Genomic DNA, 27,190 nt, shown 5'->3' with positions numbered 1-27,190 from the left:
TCTAACTAGTATATGCCACCTGCGTAACCTTTAACCTGCGTTCCTTGTCATCTGAGTAGCCTCCACAAATCCATATGTCAATAGCGATCTCGGTCTTGACTTTTGCAAATGTGTGTTCTCTGGCCCCTATGAGTGAAATGTCATGCGCAATCTTCGTTTTTTTCCTCCGTTTTATAACGAAGGTTATAGTTACCTTAGGGCACAAGTTATAGTTACTGGAGATAACTCTAACTAAAACAGGTAAAATGTAAGCCTAACTATAACATCCCTGTAACCTTTGGTTTTTTAAGTGAATATATATATATATATTGTCCCAAAACACGTTTTCCCCATTCATTTTTTCCATGGGGATTTTGAGCAGCGATAGCGCAAAAACTACTGGACAGAATTACACGAAATTTGGCAAAAAGGTAGGTCCTGGTCCATAAAGAGTGCTTTTTTGTTTTTTGTGTAATTCCATTCTGTAGTTTTTGAGAAATTAAGGGGATAACAAATTTGTATATCAAGGGACGCAAATGATTTGTTACCCCTAACAGTCTCATGCTGAGATCTGATTGGCTGATAAAACTTGAACAACAGATGCTGGTGAAGTGTTGTCAGCCATCTTGGGACTCAGCTTTAGTCAAGTCCCAAAATAAATTTTAAAAAACTCAAAAGGGGCCAGGGTATGAAAACCTTGACCCCTTAGCTCCAGGGCTAAAAAGCATTTTTTTAAAATTTTACAAATGGAGATGTGGTGGATCCGCAAATCCGCTCGGAAAATTAAAAAACAAAACAAAGCACTGTGTAATGCCCCTGGGTGGGCCAAGTCCTGAAGGCTTTTCTTAAAAAAAAGCGGGGGGGGGGGGGCCTGGACCCTTCCCGATGCACTAGAACCACAATCTCCCTGGGGCTTATTTTTTTGGGATGCGGTGGGACCTGTGGCCCCTGATGGCGTGGGGACCACAACCTCCCCAGGAATTTAATGCAATATGCGGGGGGGACCACCACCCCCAAGGCAACACTGTAGTTGGAGCAGGGGTGGGGCAGCACGGCCCTCCCGTGCCCCAGGAACCACCACTCTCTCAGGGGGAAAATGTGTTTTATTTGCGGGGGCCACATGGCCGCCCTGGGAACCACCAGCTCCTGGGGCAAATATTAAAAAAAATAAAGGGGATCCCTATGGCTCCCCGGTGCCCCGGTGACCACCACCTCGGGGCAAAATTGAATTTATTTGTGGGGGACTGCAGGGCCCCCCTGCACCCTGGGGACAACCATCCTCTGGGGCTACACTGGCTCTGGGGGGGGGGGGCTGCATGCCAGGTCTTGCAGGTAACCTCCCCTTTGCACGGGTGAAAGTTGTGCATGGTGCAAAGTTGGGTGCTTTTACGGGGTTGACCCTGTGGCCAACCACCGCTGTGCACGGCCAAAGGCCATGCGCAGCAGTGGTTGGTTTAAGGTACAGTAATTCAAATTACTATATGTTAAAAAAACATAGCAATTCACTGAAAAAAACAAAGGTTAGAGGGATGTTATAGTTAGGAAATAGAATTAAAAAACATAGAAATTCACTTAAAAAAAACAAAGGCTACAGAGATGTTCTGGTCAGACTTAGATTTTAACCATAACAAACCACAGAAATTCACCAGTTGTAGTTAGAGTTAGCTCAAGTAACTATACATTATGCCTTAAGTTAACTATAACTCACACCCTCGCCATGCACTGCAAATTACCGCACAAATTATGGCAATCATGCCATCTTTCACAACATCATTGATAATATCAATGTAATATTTGCAGTAACATTTTTGACAAAAATACTGTGCATGACGGGACTATAACATCCCTGAAACCTTTGGTGTTTTAAGTGAATATATATATATATATAATTATAAGGAGTGTAGTTAGTCAGAACTAACGGGCTGAATGCGGGTAGATTTTCTGGGCATGAGAAAGCCACAAAAACATTAATCTGCTCAAAGGAAGACTGACCCTGCTAAAAGATGGCCCCATCCAGTAGCGACTCACAGGAATCCCATTTTGTCCATGCACAGCTCATGGAGAGACAACATGCAAGTGGGATTCTATTATGTGTATTTTTCCTAGCACTGTGTCTGACCACTAGTCAACAGTTCCACTCAGCGAAGACTAGCACAGATTTCATTTGAAATTCACACATACACTAAAATCTCCGCCCTAGTGGTGCTCAAACAATTTAAACAATTTTTGAAGTGAGGGTGCTGGCCAGGGGCACAGTCCTACTATACTCATTGAAAAGTGAGTGAGCTAATGTGTTAAAAGTTATACATAAATGTGCATGTTTGTGTGTTTATGGAGGAAATTAAGTGTGTTACAAAAGTAGTCAGGATGGGAGATCAGAAGTGAGCTCTCACCTACCATCTGATGTGCACATAATGCTACAACAGTTCAATTGATTAAGTACCTTTTGATCATGTCCCAAAATACCTCAAACCTAAAAAGAGTCTTGCAGCCCAAATGGAAGTCTGCTGCATTTAAATAGCATAACATTCTATTCACTATTGTATACAATGCAACAACTATACAAGCACCAACTTGGACTAAAAAAGCAGCCCTTGGTTTATCCCCATCCTACACAATGTGCAGTGATTGTAATGTATAGCAGTTTGGCCCAATTGTCCATGTGTGGTTGCTTGAGGCCCTTGTATTGGGCAGCTACTTCTGGGCTGTCCGGTGGGTCTGAATTCTGGGGATGGAGAGGATAGACTGTATCATTCCGACTTATGTCAGGCTTGAATAACTCACTTTGTCCTTATGTTCTGTGACTTTTAGAGTGCCGGCGACCCAACAGATTTACGGGGCGAGCCGAGCCAGAGCTGACCAAGGGTCTGGCTCAGATCTTATATCCCGTGCATGAGTCAAGTCCTAAAAATGTTTACTATGTAAATCACACAACAAACGTCAAGCAAAATACGATGAAGCTGCTTCAAAAATGTAAAAAAATTAGCATTTTACATTTTGCCATTAATAAATCACATTATAGCACTGCACCCAGTACTTATTGAAAGTGCTAATTTTTATACATCAACCATTAGTGCACTAATAGGCAAGGCAATTGTCATGTAAACACTGCACATGATCCAGATTGGTATAGAGCAACATTATCGTCAGGGCCACTAGCAGGGTTGAGTAAATTAGGCAGCAACAAAAGGGAAATTATGCGGCATATTGCAGCACATTTTGTAATAGTAGTACTTCATTATTTCATAATTTTTAGGTCGAGCACAGCAGCGCGCAAGCTTTTCTGATGTGTTGTTATGTATCTGGCCTTTTAAGCACACCCACCACATGCCCATCACTATCACTGGTTCTTCTGCTTGCCTTTCAAAAATCCTTTATTTTCTTTTACGTTTGTCCCTCCTTGGGGCGGTTTAGTTACTGCCTTAGACATCGCCCCTGTAACATGACTAATAGCACTTTTGCCGATATGTTTGACTGCAAGTGAATTTCTTTTTCCTTATGTATGCTGCTTCACGCTGATGCCGTGGCGCTTTGAATAGGCTCTTTTATGTGAACCTTTTCATTTTCAGTTTGTGTGGCAAGAAAAGTCCGGTTATGAGTTCACAATGCTAATAGCTCTAACTCGAGCAAATGCGAGACCCATTGCATTGCAAATGCTTGTTAAACTTTGTAATACTCTCTTGGCATTGGCTGCACCTCACTAGTACCAAATTATCACTGCGATATAGCAATAAGCACAGAAAGGTGACCAGTCCAGGCTTGCAAAGGGCCTTCCCCTCCACTGCAACACATGTTGTCGCATTTGTGGTAACTTTTGAACTGTTTGAGCTAGAACCATTTTTTTGTTAAAATCTACAGAATATGTGGCAGTTGATGGATTATGTGGCAAATCTATAACTATGCAAAAATTCCTGTGGCTGTACAATCGCATAATTCCAGTCCCCCTGATTATAGTCTAAGAAATCAAGCACAATAGGTCAATAATAGTATTAGTTAGATTACACAAGGAAACACAGGATGTTGAACCAATGCCAAGACTCGAACCTGGTAGGCAGATCTGGCCGAAACGCCACATTCTGGTTAGAGAGAGATAGGCAGGCAGAAGTCACATAAAAGCTTGACTTGTTATGGGTCGAGCTTCCAACAGGACCTTAAGGTGAGGTAGAGCTAGCGCCAGGTCAAGCTTTCAATGGCTCACCCACCTCTAATTTTATAATTGGGCATAGGGGAGAGCAACACTAGTCGCAAGCAGTGAACAAGGACTGGATTTTGTAAGCACACCTAACGTGCCATCTTAAAAGTGATTTTGCAGTCTGCATGTGGTCCACGTGCTCATCCAGTGGTTACTGGTTTGAGGTAGACAAGATGAATTCTTGGAATGTATTTACAGGTCATGTTTTAGTTATTCATATGCTTCAGAGAAGTTGGGTAGGAAGACTTGGAATTAAGTGTTGGATACAGCTCAGCATTCTGTGCTGTGGCCACAACTGAGTGTGTATTAAATCCCTAATTCTTTGGGGTGTTTAAATCGAGAGGTTTCTCTCAGCTGTGAGTTTTGGAAGATGCAAGCCTTTCTCACTTACTTAAAAATTCTGTGCTAGGATAGTGTGTTGATTTTAGGGGGACTGGGACTGCTCACTGGAAGCTCTGCCAGGCGAAAGCCACTTGACACCAGTGATTTTGCACAATTAGCACAATTTGGGGAGCACCACCTTAGGCAAGGATCGCTCCCCTTTATTTTGGGCACATATTTTGGCAGTTTCTACCCTATTTGGGGGCATACCGGACATATTTTTAGGCCACTCTGCCCCCAAGAGGGAAGAGACCCAATAGATACCAGGGATATTAGTGCAATTCGAGGAGCTCTTGTTTATTTTGTGCACATGTTTTAATCGTTTCTGCCTCCCTTGAGGGCAGATCGGTCATATAGTTAGGCCCACTAGACACCAGGGAAAGTTTGTGTTTGTGTGTGAACTGGAAATCGGCTGACGACTTATCTGTACTGGCATTTGGTTGGGTGTGTACGTACTGGCATTTAGCTGGTGGTGTGTGTGAACTTGCGCATAGTTTGCAGTGTGTGTGGACTAGGGTTTGACTGGCTGTGTGTGTAGACTAGCTCTTGCCTGATGGGCACTATGGACTGGTGCTTGCATGGTGGTGTGTGTGGACTGGCTTCTTGCTGACGGTGTGTGTTGACTGGCTTCTGGCTGTTGATGTGTATGGCTGGCATTTGGGTGGTGATGGGCAGTTTTATAATGTTAACACTTTTAGTTCTTGTCACCATTTGCATTTGAGATTGTAATGTTGTATTTCTTCTTTTTATTCTAGTGCAAAGCAGTTTGTGTAGCTGCATGTGTTTTTGTACTGTTTACTCCAAATGAGTATCATTGCCCTGCACAAATGTGGTTTTTGTGAATGGTGTAATAATTGCAGCATATTTACCTTCTGTTTTATTGTGTGTGAAATTCTCCTTGGATTTGTGCACAATGTGTATTGTGTTGTCTTGTGTGTAATTTTCTTTTGTTGTTCCTTTCTAGTTGGATATCGTTGGTGCTTGCTGTGTCTATGCAGAGTAGGTGCAGGTGATCCTGAATATAGCTGTCTCATGCAAGTGAGTTGTATTATTTTTGAGTATATAGGTCTTTGTGTGCTTAGTATTGATTGCCTTTGCCTTCCAGATTACTATATGCCAGTAGTTTTACTTTCTGGGCGATAAAGCCACACTTTGTTTATTACTTATTTTACACATGACTGGTTATTGTTGACTTATTTGTCGAGTTACTTTTATTAGTACGTATTATGGCTAGTCGCAGGATTACTGCTCAGCAGTTTGTTTGTATGCTTTTCATTCTTCCTCTGACCATGGTTCTGAGACTGACTGCATCTAAGCAGAGGAGAAAGTCCAAGATTCTGGTAGTAAGTTTTCTGTCCGAGAGGAATCATCTGATGATAAAGCCACTCTCATTGCGGAGGAAGTGCCTCTTTAAGAGGAGGACACTGGTATGCTGCAGCAAGAGGTATCTGAGTTGCAGCCTAGGGCTGAAAGGCTTCACATTGGAGGTGCTGAACTCTGAGTTGCCCCAAACATGGTGCAGCCTGTGTTGCCTGCCATTACTGGTGTTGCTGGGTGTACAGTGAATACTGAAACATTTTACCTATAAATTTCTTTCAGTTGTTTATGGATGATGTATTTTTGGATGAGATTGTTGACCAGACTTATTTATATTCTGAATAGTATTTGAGGGACAACAGTGCCAGACTTAAGCCACACTCTAGAACTAGCTGGTGGACTACAACAATTCGGAATGAGTTGAAGAAGTTCTTGGGTTTAACTTTTGTGATGAGCTTGATAAGGAAGCCGTCAGTGTCTTCATGTTGATCTACTAATCCCTTGATGGCAAAGGCTATATTTCGTTCAACCATGAGTCGTAATCAGTATTTGCTTCTGCTTTGGTTGCTGCATTTTGTTGATAATGCTTCAGCATTGCCACAAGATCACCCCAATTATGGTTGTCTTTTTAAGATTTGGCCTATCCTTGATCACTTTGTATATCAGTTTTTAGAGATCTATGTTCAAGGAAAAGAAATAGCTGTGGATGAGTCCTCTTCAAGGGCCGTTGTATATGCTGTCTGAGAGTAGTACTGGATATGTCTATAAATTCAGGGGGAACCCTTGTAGGGATTTTTCTATTTACTCCTCTGGTTGTCCATCCACTTTTGGAGTTGGTGAGAAAATTGTGTGGAACCTTGGTAGAGAACTTTTTAGCAAAGGTTACCATTTATATGTAGATAATTTCTACATTGGTCTGCAATTGCTCGGGGATTTGTTCAAAGTGGACACTGGTGCTTGTGCCACAATCCACCCTAACCATAAAGTTTACACTAAAGAGCTTGTTTGTAAAAAGATTCAGAGGGGATAGTGTAGTGCCTTCCATATTGATGAACTTCTAGTTGTGAAATTTGCAGACAGGAGAGATGTCCACATGCTGAAAATCATTCATGATGAAAGTACTTCAACTGTGACTGTTTGGGGCCAGGTTGCCGAAGCACACAAACCTGTGTGCAGTTTAGACCACAATAAGCACATGGGTGGTGTAGACAGAGAGTAGATCAGAGGTTGGAACCTTACACTGCTGTTCGTAAGCTTTACATTTGGTATAAGTAGTTGGCTCTCTATTTGTTCCATTTAGCAACCTTCAATGTTTTTGATGTATTCAAGGATTGTTCTCCAGATTCAAAGATGACATTTGCTCAGTTTCAGCAGTCTGTGATAGGCAGCCTTGCTGTAGTGCAGCAGGCAAGTGTTCCTAGAGTTGGAGTGGTGGAGGATGTGGCTAGATTGAAAGATTGCCACTTTCCTGATTGCATTCTTCCCACACCCAAAAAAATCTTTCCCTGTAGGAGAAGTAGAGTCTGATCCAAAGAGGCGTGCAGAAGGAGAGTCATATATACTGCCCTGAGTGTCGTTCAAATCCTGGGCTATGTGTCCCCGCATGTTTGAAATTGTACCACATGCAACAGAATTATTGGGAGCAACCGTGATCGTAAAAGTGACTGGTCTGTATTGTTTCATGTTTGTTTTTCAGATTTCACAGTTGGCATTAGTCTGATGTATTTAGGTTCGACCTGTTGTGTTTGTAGTGATAGTTTTTCATCTACTTCCAAATGGTTTGTATTTTCTTTTTTGTTATTAAACAAAATGTGACGGCAGTTCAAGTGGACTGACGCTTGGCTGGTAGTGTGCATGGATTGGCTCTTTGCTGGCAGTGTGCATGGCTCAGCTGGAGGTGTGCATGAACTGGCGCTTGGCTGGTTGTGTGTGTGACATGGTGCTTGGCTGGCGGTGTGCGTGGACTGGCACTTGGCTGACGGTGTGCGTGAACTGGAGCTTGGCTGGTGGTGTGCATGGACTGGCACTCGGCTGCCATGTGCATGGACTGGCGCTTGGCAGGTAGTGTGCATTGACTGGTGCTTGGCTGGCACTGTGTGTGAATTGGCATTTGGCTGGTGGTGTGTGACTAGTGACTTGCTGCTGGTCACTACACACACTGTTAGCCAAACGCCAGTTCACACACTCCGTCAGTCTACAGCCGGTGTGATTGCTGTGTCAGTCATCTGGGTGTATGAAAGTAATGAGCCACTGGATTGGGTTGTCTGCTTATGTGAGTTTTTTAATTTGCTTGACCCGTGGCTGGCAGTGTATCACACATGAAAGGTGTGTGAATGGCCTGTAAAGCGGTTGGTTCCTTGTCGCGGCTTTACAACTCACCAGCTGTGAGTCATGGGTTTAGTTTTACGAATTTTCAATTATTAATAGTGTATTTCATTTTTGTGAAATCTCTTTTCAATAAAATGCACATTTTGAATTTTTCACTCACCGTTGTGCCAAATCCAACCAGCATGTATGTATGTAAGGAATAAATGGTTGTGCAGTAATATTTGTCTTTTCTGTCTTTTTATGCCATGGTGTACATTGTCTCTAGGGAAAATCCACCAACTTTAGATATTTTCGTAAACTAGACACCCAGGGGAGTACACCCAGTGTTTCTCCACTTGTCCCAATAAAAATGCTGCTCCGCTTGTGTGGCTGGGTCCACAACAGGAATGGATCAAACTAACATCAATGGGAGTCGGCGCAAAGGGCCCATCATTTGGCTTAGTCTGGTTTGCTCTGTCGCAGGCACTAGGCCCAGCTACACAAGCGAGACACCATTTTTATCAAAAGACTCAGGGGAACATAGAATAGTAAAATAAATGCTATTACCAAAAGTATTTCTCTGAATTTGCACCTTCCAAATGTAAGACAATGTGCAAAAAAGAAGTCATTTAGGGAAATGCCCTTTGATTCACGTTAGTATGGGTGCCCGAAAAATTCAGAGATGTACTAATATCCACTGCTTCTAAACTCCATTTCTTTTACCCATTTCAGAAATACATGGATTTTCTTTATTCCCATTTTTCACTATTTATATTTCTCCATATGATTTGCTGTATACCCCGTACACAATGAAAAACCATTGCAAGGTGCAGCTCAGTTCTTGGCTCTGGGTATCTCGAGCGCTTGGAAAACCAACAAAACCTATATATCTCCACAAGCAGAAGGGTCTATCAGATGTAATGGTATATTGATTTAGCAAACCAGCTTTCGTGACAAAAAATACAAATGAAAACATTGTCACAAATGGCTGTTTTTTTCTACTAGTTTTCAATATTTATTTGTCTCTGGGAAAACCTTGAAGAATGTACACTAATGACCCCTTGCTAAATTTAGAATTGTGTCTAGTTTCCCAAAATGTATAGCTTTCCAGGCTCCGCCATGGGTTTCACACCTGTTTCTACCACAAACTGGAAGGAGGTTGAAAGCAGAAAAAATAGGAAACATTTGTTATCTCCCAGTGGAATGCCAAAACTGTACTAAATTTTTTTTTTTCTTAATCAAGTCTGCCTGTTTCTGGTAGCTGGGTAGATGGTGGTTTTAGCACTGTGAACCTTTCATTTATGTTATTTGCAGCAAAAGGAAAATGCTACTTTCTCAGGAGACATCTGTTTGTGGCATGTAGTGCTGCAGATTCACATGCTTTGCATAAGTCCGCCATCTAGTGTTGGGCTCGGAATGTTACAAGTTGTTGGTTTTTGAGTCACAAGATCGAGTGACTTCCTCTCAGTGATAGTGTGCATGGGCATCAAGATTTTTGTTAGACTGTTTTCCCACAGGAAGGTAAAGTAAAGAGTAGTGTAGAAATATATATATATATAAAATAAGATGCCCATGCAACGTATATACATATTTACAGAAATAAAGTACCACAATGGCTACAGGCTTCTGAGGAGGAGGGAGGGCGCATGTGAATCTACAGCACTACAAGCCACGAACTGATGTCTACTGGGTAAGTAACATTTTCCGTTCAATGGCATGTGTAGCTGCAGATACACATGCTTTGAATAGACTGTAAAGCAGTTCCCTCCTAAAATAAGCAGTGGCTAGCCTGTAGGAATTGGAGTAGTTTGAAATATTGTTTTAAGCACTGCTTGTCCAACATTTGCTTTTTGGTGAGATAAGATATCCACACAGTAGTGTTTAGCAAATGTGTGTGGTGTGGATCATGTGGCTGCTTTACATATATCTGCCATTGGTATATTTCCTAAGAATGCCATTGAAGCTCCTTTCTTTCTAGTAAAATGTGCTTCAGGAGTTACTAATAACTGTCATTTAGCCTTCATATAGCAAGTTTGAATACACTTTACTATCCATCTGGCTTATTCTTATTTTGAAATAGGATTACCCTTATGAGGTTGTTGAAAAGGCACAAAGAGTTTTTTAGATTTTCTGAAATCTTTTGTTCTATCTATATAATACATGGGAGCCCTTTTATCATCAAGGGTGTGAAGAGCTCTTTCAGCAACTGAATCTGGTTGTGGAAAGAATTCCACTGACTGATTGATATTAAATGGTGAAACTACTTAGGTAGGAATTTGGGGTTTGTCCTAAGAACTATTTTATTTTTGTGAATTTGAAAGAAAGGCTCTTCTAAAGTGAATGCTTGAATTTCACTAACTCTTTTTAGGGAAGTAATTGCTACTAAGAAAGCAACCTTCCATGACAAAAACTGGAGATTGGAAAAATGCATGGGTTCAAATGGTGGACCCATAAGCCTTGTGAGCACGATGTTAAGATTCCAGGCAGGAGATGGTGGAGCTCTAGGTGGAATAATTCTTATCAGGCCTTCCATAAAAGCTTTTATAGCAGGAATCCTAAAGAGAGAAGTATGCTGTCTGTTGTTGCAGCTAAGAAGCAGCTATTGCTGTTAAATGGATTTTAATAGATGAATATGCAAGATTTGCTTTTTGTAAATTAAGCAAATAACGGACAATATCTTGTACTGATGCATTAAGCGGGTTAATGTTTTTGGGTTGACAGTAATATAGAAAATGTTTCCATTTAGCTGCATAACACTAGTTGTAGGCGTGCTTGCTTCCTTTAAAATATCCGTACATTCAGATGGAAGCTCTAGATATCCAAAATCTATGACCTCAGGAGCCAAATCACTAGGTTGAGCATACTGGGATTGGGATGCCTGATTTGACCTTTGTTCTGAGTCAATAGGTCTGGTGTGTTTGGAAGCTTGTGATGTGGTACTACAGACAGATCCAACAGTGTTTTGTACCAGTGTTGACGTGCCCACGTGGGAGCTATGAATATCATAGTGAGGGAGGTGTGACAGATCCCGTTGACCAGAAATGGAATTAGTGAAAGAGGTTGGAAAGCATAAGCAAATATCCCTGACCAATTGATCCATAGAGCATTGCCCTTGGATTGAGGGTGTGGGTACCTGGATGCGAAGTTTGGGTATTTTACATTTTTGCTTGTGGCAAAGAGGTCTATGTCTGGGGTTCCCCACATTTGGAAGTATTGTTGAATCACTTGTGGGTGAATCTCCCATTCATGTATTTGTTGCTGTGTCCTGTTTAAGAGATCCGCTAGTTGATTGTGTATCCCTGGTATATACTCTGCTAGTAGTTGAATGTGATTGTGAATTGCCATTTCCAAATTCTCACTGGGTTTGGGTATTCTAATGCTGATTGAGTGTTCAGAATGGCTCCCAGATATGGTTGTATTTGTGCTGGCTGCAGGTGAGAGTTTTGATAATTGATTGTGAATCCTAGATTGTATAGGGTATCCACTGTATACTGTGTGTGCTATTGACAGGTTTGAATTGTACTGGCTTTTATGAGCCAGTCGTCCAGATACGGAAAGACATGTATGTGTTGTCTTCTGAGGAATGCTGCAACCACTGCTAGGCATTTGATGAATATCCTTGATGCTGTTGTTACTCAAAGGGTAGTCCTTTTAATTGGTAGTGCTTTCCTGCTATAACAAATCTTAGAAATTTACAATGTGCTAGATGTATGGGAATGTGGGAATAAGCATCTTTTAGATCTAATCTGTAATGTAATTTTGTTTCTGTAGCAGGGGAATGATGTCCTGTAGAGTAACCATGTGAAAGTGTTCTGACAGAATGTACTGACTGAGGGGTCTGAGATCTAAGATTGGTCTGAGAATACCATCTTTTTTTGGTATGAGGAAGTATAGAGAATACAGTCCAGATTGTTGTTGGGATATAGGTACCATCTCTTTGGCACCTTTGAGTAGAAGTGATTGTACCTCCTGTTTTAATAAAATGAGATGTTCCAGAGAAAGTTTGTGCAAATGAGGGGGAATGTTTGGTGGAGAAGAGTTAAGTTCTAGATAATAACCATGTTGGATAATTGATAGAACTCATTGATTTGTGGTAATGTTGTGCCATTGTAGGTAAAAATTGTATGCTTTGTGGGGATGTGTAAAAAGTCACTGTTTGGTTGAGGTGGAGGAACCTCTTGGGGTGGATGATTTACTTTTGCCTCTATAAGTATTTCCTCTGTAAGAGCCTCTGAAGGAGCCTCTGTTGTGAAAATGTGGCACTTGTTTCTGTTGGGATGTGGATGGCTCAGAGGTTGATGGTTTGAAACCACCCCTAAACTGAGGCCTACAAAAAGTTCCCTGAGTAGGCATAGTGTAAAGGGCACCCATTGCCTTAGCTGTAATAGAGTCTTTTTTCAGCTCTTCTATGGTGGTATCAACTTCTGGCCCAAATAGGTGTTGCTTATCAAAGGGCATATTCAACACTGCCTTTTTGTAGCTCTGGTTTAAACCCTAAAGTTCTTAACCATGCGTGCCTTCTAATGATGACACTGTTGTTGATACTCCTTGCTGCTATATCTGCTGTATCTATTGCAGATCTATTTTGATTATTAGAAATGTTCTGCCCCCTCTGTTACTCTCTGTTGTGCCCTTTTCTGGTGTTCTGGTGGAAGGTACTGTGGTACTTTAAATTTCAGAACCACACTGGAGGCATGGCCCTATCATGCCGATTTTAGTATCAGAGAGCCGCAAATGGCAAATACGATATGTACGAGTGTTTTTATCGCGTTTCATCAATGGAATGACTTTGTATATGATACTGCATATTGTTCCATTTAAACGACAGCCATTTTATGATTGCCCTCACATAGGCCAATGTCTAATGCTGAAAACGAGTCAGAAGGACACGTACATCTTTGCTGACTCCTATGTGACCTGGGCAAGCTGACTCCACTGCCTGAAGCCAAACCTGTTCGGCCAGTTTCTCTTCCAGTGGTTGAATGAGATTAGTATCAAGGCACAACACATCATAAACCTTTCATCACACACAAACCATGCCTAATCTTACACACACCTGTCCCTGTTTCCTGCTTTATGGCTTGCTTTACGAGGAGGAGGTGCCCGGTTTTATTGGGGTCTGCTGATATCTGAACCCTCGTGGGTAAATAATTGGAGGCTGTCCTAGCTGAAGTGTGGGAACATCATCATGGCTCTGTTTTTGTCGTTTGTAGTGAAATATGTGAATGGTCAACTGTAATCCTGTTAAAACCCCAAAGGCTACTCACATGTTGCCTCTCTAGCTTTTCTCATTTGTTTAGGAATGTGACTGGTACAGCCCCCTTGCATGCCTAGGGCATAATAAATGATATAAAAGTTCTGAGCTAAGACCATTTCGAGAGACTGCCTCTTTCAGTTGCTATAGGTCAGCTTCTGGGAGACGTAGTCTCACTCATTTGAGTTTAATAAAGATGTATTTTCATATTTCAGCTTCTTTGCCAAGTTCTTTGTTATATTACCCTGAGAATGAAAATCTCTAGTACTTCAGTACTGTAACAAATCTTCCATTTCGTCCCAATGAGCCCAATCATGCCCAATAATGGTTGAGAGTTTGCAATCCTCCAATGGTTAGCAGCTTGAGTTGCTACTCTTTTCCCAGCTGTGTCAAATGTCCTTGTTTGCAGGAGGAGCATCCCCTACAAATTGGCTATTTGCTTTCTTCCTAGATGCACTGACAACTATAGAGTCGGGTGGCAGTTGAGCTCTAATAAAAAACAGATCGGAGGGTGCAGGTTTATATTTTTTATCCACCCTTGGTGTAATAATTCTAGATTTTACTGGTTGTTTGAAAATGTCATCTACATGTTTAAGCATGCCTGGGAGCATAGGAAGACACTGATACTCCTTATGAGTAGATGTTAGTGTATCAAATAAGAAATCATCCGCAATGGGATCTGTATGTAATTGTATCTTGTGCTATGCAGCTGCCCTAGCTATAATCTGATTGTAAGCAGTGGTATCTTCAGGTGGAGATGGTCATGCGGGGTATAAATCAGGATCAATAGAAGGGATGGGATCTGAATCATATAAGTCCCATGGATCTATATCCTGTTGAGTATCAATAAATCATCCCCATGTGTTGAGATAGGGGATTGTGGTGAAAATTCTGTAGGTGAAGGTAGTGAAGTATCTGGTGGTGGAGAAGCAGAGAGTAAAGGAGAATGTGGTGGTGAAGGCTGTTGTGGTGCCTTTGGTTTCTCCTTTCGTTTTTATATTTTAGCAGGTGAAGGCCCAGTTTCTACAGTCTCTTCGAAAGTCAATTTTCTTTTGATTGTTGGAGGAGGAGAAGCCATGATTCTTCCTGTGTCTATATGTATACGGATTTTTCGCTGTTTAGCATCAATTACTTCCAATATTTCAGAAAACTCCTCAGTAACTGGAGCATATTTTCCACCCACAGGTGTTAGCTCTGAAAATTTGGAAACCGAATGTTTGAGTCTGGCCGAAAATGTCGGCTCCGAAAGTGTTGTTACTTTTTTTGGCTCCGAGGTAGAAGTCTCTGATTTTTGGCTCTGAGGTGGAAGTCTCTGATTTTCGGCTCGATCCTGAAACAGGTATGGCAAGCTGTTTGGTGGGTGCCGAATGCACTTTGGTCTTGTGTTTCAATGCTGAACCCGAAGGTTGGTCATCCGATTGGAGTTTTCGGGTCTAACCATGGCTGGCGAGCAGTGGGGGACCCAAGACCGGTGCTGAAGTCCTTTTAGCTGTTTTTTGCTGATGGCAAGGGGCTAATGTACGAGGAGCCAGTTCTTCTTGTGCATGTTCTTCTTCCTCGAAGATGTTGGGCGTTTGTTCTGATGACTTGGGCGCCATCTCCAACCAACGTGCTCTTCGATCCCTAAGAGTCTTCTTTGAACGAAAGGATCAATATGCTTCACAGCTTTCTTCTCTGTGATCCGGAGAAAGACAAAGATTGCACACCGAGTGCTGATCGGTGTATGGAAACTTGGCGTGACACAGAGGGCAAAAGCGAAATGGAGTCTGTTCCGCCAGCTTGACATTGTTTGACAACCACACGTCGAAGTAGGCCCAAGAAGGGCGAGGTCGCAGGAAAAGGGCATTTAATCCACCCTGAAGATTTCAATCGAATCAAATGTAAGTTTAGAAAACACGAACGAGAACCTACCCGAGGGAGAGGAAACATGTCCGAACCCGACGGCGTAAAGAAAACAATCTAAAAAAGGACCTGATGCTCATGCGCACTTTCACTGAGAGGAAGAGTCAGTCAATCTCGTGACTCGAAAACCTCCTTTGAAAAAAGCAACTTGTAATACTCCAAGCTCAACACTAGATGGCAGGCTTATGCAAAGCATGTGTATCTGCAGCTACACATGCCATTGGGCAAACAGATACTTTCTTCTGCACAACTTTTTTTCCCATTTTCCCCAAAAAACAAAATGTAGCTATATTTTGGCTAATTTCTCGGTCCCTTCCAGGGGTTCTAAAAACCCTGGGTACATTTAGAATTCCCAGGATGTTGGAGAGAAAGGACACCAATTTGGTGTAGTTAGCTTAGGTGATTAAAAAGTTATAGAGGCCTAAGCACAAACTACCTCAAATAGCCAAAAAAGGCTTATCACTGGAGGGGAAAAGGCCTAGGAGCACAGGGGTTAATACCTTCAGAAAACACTGTTATTTTTAGCCAAGAAGCAGGGTGCTTGATCATATACGTCTAGAGTGCACATACTCTTGGTTAAAGCCAGGTCTGGTTAATGTTCACACATGATATGGGGTTCACTTAACTGATCAACACTGTGGAATGCCATGGAGATAGGCAGGAAGGAGATACCATTGCTTTCCCTGAGCGTTAAAATGCCATCGATCAAAGAAGTAGACCAATGGTACCTTACATTTTTATTACATATGTTTCCCTCTATATATATAAGTAGAGAATATATTTTACTTTATTCAGTCTAGGTGTACAGTTAATCAACTGTTGAATTTGGTACCAACTATTCACTGTCACATGACCTTAGCGCTATGCAGTGAACTGATTGGGCTAGTGTGTCATTATACATTTAGGCCCATATTTATCATAGTGTTGCATTGCCCTGCCACCATGCAAGGGTAACTCAAAACTAAAGTCAGATTTATCAAGCCACCCAAAACCACCTTGCACGGCCCTGCATGACTTAATACATCTGGAGTAAGGCAAGGCAGCACAAATTGCTGTCTTTACTTTACCCTGCCCCAGGGAGGCATTCCTTCGTAGAGGGTGGGTGTTTTTAAGCATCCACCCATGGATTTTGGTGCATTCCTAGATTTCAAATTAGTGATAGACCTGGGAATGTGTCAAAATTCTATGCCTCCCCAGGGGAGACGTAACAAGGAGAAATATCTTTATTTCTACTCATGTTTTCCTCTTTCTATGTGTGCTACATCGTTCCTATACAAAAACAATCCTGCTTACAATGCAGGCACCCTTGTAAAATGGTGCAAGGGGGCTTATATTGGCACTAGGCAGTAAAAAATATGCCTGTGCAAGGAAAGACAGGAATGCGCTGTATGATGTTAAATACAATGCATTCCTGCCCTTTCACGCAGGCAGCAAGGTGGCTTGCTGCATTGCACTGCATGAGAGTATGATATATATGCCCCTTTTTACTTTGAGTTAAGAGCAACTGTCATGGTTGGCCAGAATTAGCAGCAGTTGATGATAGCAACAGTTCTTCTTTGCTTGAGTGCCATTCGAGATCAGGAATAGCAAGGGGTAGCCGGGATAGGAACAGGCGGTAAACTGTGTGCTAACAGCTCTGTTTGTTTTAGTCCATCTCATCTTGCCCCGTACCCTTGACAACAAGTAAGAACCTGAGGGACTAAGGAAGAGGATCAGCCCTGAGGTCATTTAGAAGGGTGCAGGGCAGTTAACATACCCTTCCCATTTTAGAGAATTGAGGTCACTTTGTATTGGTGCAGATTCCATGCAGCAAACAGTGCAATTTTTGAATGCTCTTTTTTAAACTGTTCTTGCTTGATGCTCCAGCAAAAGGAAAACTTCCCAAACATTAATGTACTTCACAGCTGGCAGGATCCCTAAAGGAGTTAAGCACAAATCCCAGCATGGTTGAAAGTCTATGGGGCATAATTATACCCTGTTTGTGCTGAATTAGCGTAATTTTATTTACGCTAATTCAGCACAAACCCTATGCCATGTTTATATTTTGACGCTAGACCCGTCTAGTGTCAAAATAATGGTGTTAAGGTCATTTTTCAGATGTGTGAAACCTCTTTGCATCAATGAGATGCAGGGTAGGCGTTCCAGCACAAAAAATGACTCAAACACCCTAGTGCCAAATTTACCCCCTGGGCAAAAAAGACGCACAGGTGGGAGGCAGACCCAAAAAATTACATTAATACCGTTTGCGTCAAAATTTAACGCCTGGGTCAGTGCAGGCATTAAAATGAGGCAAACACACCTTAACTTAAGGAGAACACACAGAAGCAAGATTACAACCCACAGGAGAAGATGGAGGTGATACTGATACATCTTGCTAGATGGTGCAGAGGACAGCAACAACTCCAGCACGACAAAGTGGTCCACAAAGGCAATGCAGAAGGCAGGAGAAGGTCTTCAGAATCAGGACAACCCTCCTTGGCCTCGGGGTCCTGGATATAATGAGGACTTATAGACTCAACCAGTAAGCCATACTACACCAGCTGCACCACATTGAGCCGCAAATAGCAGCCAGCCTGCAGACCCCACACAACATACCACCTATAACAAAGCTGCTCACTGTCCTGCACATGCTGGCAAGTGGCTCATTCCAAACAACGGGTGCACTGGTTGGTGGTGTCTCACAGCCGTCGTTCTCTGCATTCCTGCCAAAGGTGGTAGACGCCATCATCTCCCTGATACCCCGCCACATCAGATTCCCCAACACCGAGCAAAAGCAGCAGAAGAACAAAATCCATGGCTTCCTGCATGTGCTTTGTGCAACTGACTGCACCCATGTCTGGCTCGTACCACCTGCAGCAACAGAGCACTTATACCGGAATCGCAAGCATGCGCATTCCATTAATGTGCATGCCATAGTGGACCACTGCGGATTATTCATAAACATTTTGGCCAAGTATCCTGGAAATGTCCATGATGCCTACATATATCGGCACAGTACGATCAATGAACAGTTCCAGGATGGACAATTTGGAAATGGCCTACTTGTGGGTAAGTCTACACATCTAGTAATGTACACACAACACCCCAACCCTGTCGGACACACAAGACATACACTACAGTAACATATGGCCAGGGTTACACACATGTGCAGGTGATAACACTTATGCATCATGCTGCAGTACAGCACAATCAGTGGACAACACCAATTCATACACTCACGTGTGCGTAACACACCCACAACTTGACAGGCACACCACAGGAGGGACAGGTGCAGACATGTACCCTTTGAAAATAGCAGAACTACACAGACCACTACAAGTGCCCTCAGGTTGCCCACTATGTACAAATCAGACACACTGTACCAAACAAACAATAGCACAGACACGCCAAAGGCATACACCATGCCCATGTCATGTAACTTCCAAACAGGCACAGATGTCTCAAGTCATGCATGCTACTCAATGCCAGAACAAATATCAAACACCACACAACTTGCACCAATATCTACTGCATCTCATCAACACATACCTAACTTACCTGCAGTGTACAGAGACATCTGCCTGATGCATTGGCTCACACACATAGGAATACAGGATCAATCCCCATCACATACCAAGTGCCAGATGTGTTAGAAGTGGAACCACAGTCACTGTTGTGCAACATCACATTCAACACTCACTGAATCAAAACACTATCATGTCTGTACCAGATACAAGAAATTGCCTAACGGGGGCAGAGACACAGTCAGACAGTGCAGATAATGGATGTCATAGTGGGTTCCGTTAGGAGACAACAGGATGTCACTGACCTCATATGCACTGTGCCACGGGACACATTTGCTAAGTAGCTGAGCTACAACCAATAGCCTGCACTATGCATGTGATGACAGTAGAAAAGCACATTAATGTTTTGGAAGATAGGGACCGACACTGCCAGTTATGTTGATCATCCAGTGAGAATAGGATACACACCCTTGGACACCTCATGTCTGACACAAACATTAGCTGCCACTCTGGAACACCAAGGTAACAGGGTAACAGCCCACAGTTCCTAGCCGCAGACTGCAAATTGTACAGACCTTCTTCACATAATCATCACATAACTCAACTTGTACATTTTGTCAATAAACATCTCACTTATCCACACAATCTGGTTTTGGGATCTTCAATCTCTTCAACATATACCTTAGGATTATGAGTCTAACCTCAGGGAGCATGTCACAAATACAAATCTGAAGAGTACTGTAGCAAAATCACATGCAAAGCATATAAGTGAACTGCTACCATCACACACATCACAATTAGCCTCATCACTTGAATGTGATAACTGAAGGACACAGTTTATGGACCACAACATATTAATTACATCCATGTTGCCAACTTGTATAACAATAGCACATCACACACAGCAACAACATGTCTAAAAATGACCTAAATAAGGGGCCCACAAATGACGCTGTGGATGTCAAAATATGGTGGGACTGTAATGTTTGAACATACCACTAACACAACTCAGTGTGAGAGTTGCAATGGCTGCATGGAGCATGTGTGACAAGGTGGGGACATCGTTGGTGACAATGCCCAACATGATTAGCCCAGGTATGACAAGCAATGGGAGAAATGGAGCATGCACAGCACATCCATGGAAATCCCTCCTGCCACTGCCATGTGGCCCAGTCCTGTCACAGGGTACACATGACCTCACACTTCACACGGACATGTCTATGGAATGCACATCAGAATGGATGAGAACATATGCAGCTAGGGCTGCAGGTCCACCACAAAGTAATTGTAATGACAAAGCAAAATGTTTTGATTTTCAACTGTCTATTGTGCTCAATGCCTGATATGCTTGGAATGTAGGCAGAGAGTGTCAATCACAGTATGTAGCAAAGATTTACACATGTCAGACATTTGTGTAGTCCACACACAAGTCATCCATATACTCAGGATGAACATATGGAGACATTTATTGCCTAACATTTGCCATTTGTAGTCATCAGCCATTATCAACAATCCCTGAATTGGGAATGTTGTATGAAATGTGAGGCTATGCAAGACAACTACACACAGCACATTAGTGAATACAAATCACAATCACATGCCATGACTCTTGCATAGTAGTGACTGCCATACATATGTGGATACACTGTTGTCACACATACAGACATATGCATGACGTGTATACATTTGCATGCTGTTGATTCTGTAACACGCACATTGGTGTAACACACCAATCACACACAAATCACATTGTACAATGGACTACCACATGTGGCCATACACAAAATGCCATACTGCAGCCCAGCACATACAGTTATTATGTTGATTCATGGTGCATACATTAACAAATGTAAAAATCACACAATCACGATTAGAGTAAAAAAAATGATTCAAATGCTTCGAAAATATCTGCAAACGCAAGCTACTTGACCCATGGGCCCTTAGCGTATTTTGCACCTTCATACTCATCGCAATGCTGATTTACTGTTAAATCGACACATAAGTGTAATGCGTCTGTGTAAATAGATGCACATAAGTAATGCGTCAGAAATACTCACACAAATATTAGATGCATCAAAAAAATACACACATAACAGAAATCATGTTGCAAGGGCACAGGAGGTGATGTAATAGGACATCCTGTTTACAGGCCTTGTACAGTGGGTGTACTTTCACTTTCTCTTTACAGTCTGTGCCATTTTTGACTGTGTGGTTGTGTTTTAGAGTTGGTGGTGTCTTCTTGCTAATTAGTCTATCTTATGCTGTCCCTCCTGTGGTGTTTACTGTTGTATTTTATTGTCATTTGTCCCAGTGTCTACGAATTTGTGTGTCTAGTGTATTTTACCTTGTACTTGTGCTGTGGGGTGTCTGTCTGGGTTAGTTCTTCAGATGCGTTAGTTGGCTTAGTGAATTTTGGGGTGTTAAGCTTCCTTTCATTATTTCTGTTTCTCTATTGTACTTTACAACTTTTTTTTCAACCTGTACCCCAGTGTAATGTCTGGCAGGGGGAGGCAGACCAGAATGAGGAAGGAGGAGCTGGGAGGCTTTATGTGGCTGGTAGCCCACTACCTCTCATTGATGCTAGAGATGGGTGTCCGTGTGAACCAGGGCTAATGTACGGAGGCAAGGCGGCTGTGGTGGGGAAAGGTGGTCCAACACCTGAAGAAGGTGTACCACAGCAGTCTCAATGACCATCAGCTGTAGCATTGCAGGGCTGATCTTGTGGCCAGGGAGCAGGATCTTCTGGACCATCTTGGTGTGGTGATTGATGGCCCTGTTGCTGAGTACCCCATTGGCTAACTAATAACTGTTCACTGCACTTGAAAGACAGTAGCAGAGGTGTTGGCAGGCTACATGCAATGCTTGTGGACCGGTTGCATGCAATCAGAATGAAGTGTCACTGTGCCAGTATAGACATGGGCATCACAAAGCCAAACATTTAACCAATGCAAGTCAGAAGTTAGGATAGTCATGCACATCCATCACTAAGCCACACATTTCGGGGGCCATGTCAACATCTGTGCCCCAGCATTGTGTCATGTATGATAAGCCTAAACACTGCCAGCATACCATTTGTCAGTGGATTGTGATAACTAAGTACGACAATCCATGTATGGTGCAATAATGTCAGATTTTCACATACATCATCCCTGCCATTATGTTTACAAAGGGGGAATAACTGCCTTAGGGGCACTGGCAATGGGCCATTTGATGCCATCACCCAACTGTGACACATCAGTCATGGATTACTCAATGTATGAAAATTGCAGACTAACTATTTAGCTGCTTGTCCTCCACAAAGTGCCTTTGTGTACCTTGCAGGACAAGCAAGAATACCTGAGTCAGTTGTCTTGCAGAGCACAAGGGTCGTGTCATTTATCTGTCACCCAACTCCCCCTCATTCCATTGAGTTCCATCTTCTACAGATTGGCCACACATGGTTGTTGCAGGGTGTAGCACTGCATGAGTCTCAGGCCAGTATAAGAGTGCAGATGTATGGCTCTCATTCACCAGAGTGATAGTCTCATTGTGGGCATGCAGTGCTGTGTCTGTTGCACTGTCCACAACCTGGATGAATACCTCACTCTTCTGAAATAGTACATACTGCCATATGTTGTCCACTAGTAATGACAGTGATGTGATACTAATCATGGTTTTCCATCCATATATTTCAGGTGGACCTCTCCCCTACACCACAGGTGAAGTGGCAAGATTTGAGGACCCAGATGTATCCAATAAGTGTGATTTTGTCTGTCCTGTGTAGTGTTGAAGTGTTTAGTGCGAGTGAGTTATGAGTTTAGCACCCAATGCTAGGAGTGATGAGCTGTAAAATGATCAGAAATCAGAGTAGGGTGGATGGTGACACTGTGTCACATTTAAGTGGTTCCCCATGTATGAGCAGAGAGTCATATCTTGTGGGGCTTCTGGCGCTCAATGGCCAGCACTGTGTAAGCAAGGTAATGACAAGCCACATGTAGCTCCTTATGTGACTTAGATGTGTACAGTTGTGTATGTAATGGCATTGGAACACACCGTCATTCACACAGTGATGAACCATTTCATTGACAAATTGGTGCATGCCTGTATTGGAATGTACATGTAGGAATGTGTGGGCATTTAATCACCAGCATGGTGCCAATAATCTTGTAGGCCACCTATGTTACAACTAAAGGGAATGTGGTAGGCGTGCATGCAGGTCAAGTACAATTGTGTGCTGGCATGGTTATGGGTGTGTGAGGAATGGTATGGGCTGATCAGGTATTGATGGGTGTCTACACCTGGACATATGAATGTAGAAGTGATAGACCTATGGATACCAGCTTTGTTTGTGTCATCACCTAAATTATGGTCCACTCCCTGATGTGATGCTCACTGTGTAGGGGACAGACCTTTTGATAAGACTTGCATGTGTACCTATCAACACTGAACCCTTATGGGAAACAACAGCATCCCATACTCCCAATAACAGCATCAAGTTTCAGGTGATGAATTTTTGAAAATTAGACAGTTATAAAGAAGAATGGTAGCCCTGATCAATGTGAATTTGACGCTGCCTTAGCATTGTCACACATGGTGCAAAGTCTAAGCAGATTTAAATTTGTTTGTTACCTAATCTTGTTGTGGATGGCTGTGGTGTAAGGGAAATGATGCTAAGGCAGCGTTGTCGTCTCATACATTAGGGCCATTGTATTATATGGATTTTGAGTAGGAGTACATGTGCTGTTCAATGTAGATAGTAAGCTAATTTACTGTACATACTCCACACAATGCTGACATTGATGGTTGCCTGTCTCATTTTACCAGCTGCCAACATGAACAATGACCAACTCCGTGCCTTTCAGAAGAGGGCAGTGCACTATAGGCACATATTGTCAGTGGAATCTAGGTACAGGAGGATGGCACGCCGCTATCCCTCGAAGCGTTCCACTGGTGCATGGCAGGCGTTCAGCCAAGGGGGACCCACACATGCCAGACCAAGCACAACAGCTGTGCAGTGGCCCACAGGTGCCATTAATATTACTCCAGCTGCTGCACCCACAAGTACCATCATACAGCCAACCACAGCAGCTGCCATCAACATGAGAGCCATAACACATCTTCAGAGGGATGTACAACAGGTTTTCCAAAAGTTGGACTCCATAAAGAAGGAGGTGGCCAAGAATAGCAAGGCCCTGAAGAATATAAAAAAAGACTGAAGAGGGCCAACCTCTGAATGACATTATGTCACTCCTCCCAACTTAACTCCCCTCCATCCTCTTTTTCTAGGTTTTTGTTGGCGTTAGGGGGTTAGTTGTAGGTTAGAATAGCTCAGTGGGTTAGTTAGGATAAGTTGGTTTGGGGGTGCGTTTTCTACTCTTAATGTTTTACTATGTGGGTGGCGGGTGATGTTGGGGTTTTTATATGTTTATAAAAAATAAAGAATACAAAAAAAAATAAAAAAGCAAAAAATACCAAAAAATATATATATTTGTTTAGTCATAGTTAGTAAATGTGTAGTTTAGTGTATGTTGTCCTGCATGTGTCCTGTGATATAAAGGAGGTGGGGGCGAATGTTTAGAGTGTGACGTTAAATGTGTAAGGTAAGTGTAGCATAGAGTATTTAGGGTCTGTTGTGGGTTATGTATAATTAGGATAGATTAGATTAGGATAGGTTTTAATTACTATTGTTTTATTGATTTATTTATCATAATAACTATTATTGGGTACTCCCTTACTTCATGTCTCATATGCTTGGGTCTTAGGGTCTTCCCATGGATGTACAGTGCAAATTGTGTGTTGTCCTGGGGACTCCGTCCTGCATCCACATCCCTCTCTTGACATGTTCAGCACCTCCTTATGACTGAGCTATCGCACTGGCAGCTACAACACATTTACTTACCTGTACACCTGCCATCCAGTGTACCCACCACTCAAGCTGACTATGTTGACCATGTATAGGACAGGATGGGTATGGGAATTCAGCTAACATTGTATGGCTTTTGTTTTGGGATGTTGGTCACTGTAGGACATGTTACAACTGCCTACATATCATTCCTGTCCTGCTAAACTGACCAGTGGCAATAATGGATGAATTTGAGTCCCTCAGTTTCACACCAATATGATCTACTGGTACTCCCAGCTGACAATATTGCCTGATTACTGTTTCACACCCATTCTTGAAGTATGTAGTGGGTGTAGCATACCTGTTTTCAACATGTATCACATATTCAGTGATTTGCTTGTAGGGGTTGTAGGGGATGAGGCCAACATTGACATACAACATGTAGGTACCATGTGCATAGATATGTGCCCACATATTCATGCACTCTTGTACTGACACTCTAACATGAGACATGTTACACACATCACAAACACTTGGCATAGTAGAAGTGTCACAACACACATAAACATGCTGGTTGTGTAGGTGGTGTTTATTTACAAGTGTAACAGTGCAAAGTATATACAGTGTCCAGGTCTGTGACCCCATTTGTGGAATCCATCCAATTGGGACACAACACAAGTCCAGGGTTGAGGGACATGTCATGGGACATGTTTGGGTAAAGTGTCTTTCAGTGCAGGAGAACATAAATTGCCAAATGGAAAGTTATGGATAATAGCAGTCCATAGCAGAGAGGTCAACAGTATGTTGAGGGGGAGTGCATATTTGTCAGAGTGCCAACACTGGCATGATGTAAAGCACAGAACTACCCTTGATGGTGGTAGTGGGGAGTTAGAGGGAGCCACACACACCTCAATGGTTGCAGAGGTGGACTTCCAGTTTCCGGCAGCTGCCATCTGTGGCACTACATATGGCATCACTGCAGCAAGGAGGAGCTGCTGGATTTTAAGTATAGCTGCAACATCCCTGTGGTAGGCAGCCATGTCTGCCCTGAGGGAGACCAAAACACGGTGCATGGAGTCCTTATTGTCCTTAGGGCACACTGCTGCCAGTTTGGGAGGGCAGTTGTTGTGGCCTCTCCCTCAGACACTCCTGGACTCCACACATTGGGGAGTGTGTGCGTTGGTTGGCTGCAGTCTGTTCTGTTGCTGTGACCATGCACGTCCGCGTCCCCTCAAGGCTGGCTGCCATTGTTTGCATCCCCACCCACACCTCCTTGGGCAGTTCCTGCTGGACTCCCACCACGGTCCTCTCGAAGCTGGTGCCTCTGTCCTGGGAGTCCTCTGCAGTGTCAGTGCTGGCAGGTCGTACTCTTGGGGTGCTAAGTGGAGCCTATGGGATGTCTGCTTATTCAATACTCCTCCTTGCGACGGGAGGTAGTGTCTGCATGTTCACAAGGACTTCTTGGAGGGTCTCTTGGATGACAGTTGACAGCTGGTCTATCCAGGTCATCAGGGTGCTCCAGGACGGGCAGATCCGCAGGAGAGCCATCAACTTCTGCAATGAGATGGAGTAAAATCAGTCTGTCTGTGTTGTGGCAGTTAACAAGTCACGTCACTGACTTTATATTTGAGGATCATTGTCATAATAGTCCCATGTTGATGTAAATGTGGTGCAGCACAGTGCTATGCAATAATAATCAGCGCTGCACTGCTTAACTTTGGTGACACAAGAATGTTAGTGAATACGGGGCACCCCTGTGTTGTCCCTCATGCTGGTGCAAAATTCAGCTACCAGAGTCATTGCAGGCATCTTTGCACCATCGTGCAAGGATGTATGCATTGAGGAGTGTGACTGTTTATGTGCGTGAAAGTGTCCCTTCATGCACATTAAAAATCACCAATGGCCCTTTGGCACTTCTGTGTGAGCTGTAGAATGCAGCACACACTGGAAAATCAGAAATGAAGGGGGTATAAATGTATTCCTCCTCGTTGCACCCTGCTAATGCCACCCCTGGGGCCGGTGTAATAGGTTTGGCCCTACCTCATTTATAATATTCCATTTATCTGAGGCAGCATTGAAATTTAATGTGTGTTGCTGTGGCATGCCCACAGTAACACCCATTACACAAGCTTCCACACACAGTCATGATTAGGTGGCTACGTATTTAGAAGGTGACATAATACCAAAAAAAGTGGCTCAATGCTAACTTGTCAATACAACACAGTGCTTAACACCACAGGAGCATCACTGAAAGTGAAGCTCCAGTGGCGCTAGGGGCCTATGATGCGCACATTAGTTTTGATGGCTTGTTGCAGTACCTCATAGCTGCAGTCTACATCCCTATGCCCAACCTGCATGTCACATGAATGAAAGCCCAGTTGTCACTATTGGCTGCTGCATATCTTCTAAGTGTGTTTTCTATCCTTATTGTGTCTTGATGGTCTCTTATATTGTTCTACCCTCCCTTTGCATCCATTTGCATGGTGAGGCCTTGCAATGTGTGTTGCTGTGCTCATGCCACAGCACCATACATG

At 42.9% G+C, this 27,190-nt stretch overlaps 1 protein-coding gene across 2 annotated transcripts in view; it reads right to left on the bottom strand.

The window, feature by feature from the left end:
* Window positions 1-27,190, bottom strand: part of PPL (periplakin) — a 453,724-nt gene that overhangs the window by 332,373 nt on the left and 94,161 nt on the right. The window lies entirely within an intron of this gene.

Source organism: Pleurodeles waltl, chromosome 10 (assembly GCF_031143425.1).
Source record: "Pleurodeles waltl isolate 20211129_DDA chromosome 10, aPleWal1.hap1.20221129, whole genome shotgun sequence".
Classification (NCBI taxonomy): Eukaryota; Metazoa; Chordata; class Amphibia; order Caudata; family Salamandridae; genus Pleurodeles; species Pleurodeles waltl.
Note: the sequence above shows the minus strand (reverse complement) of the source record. Positions and strands in the feature narration are given on the sequence as shown.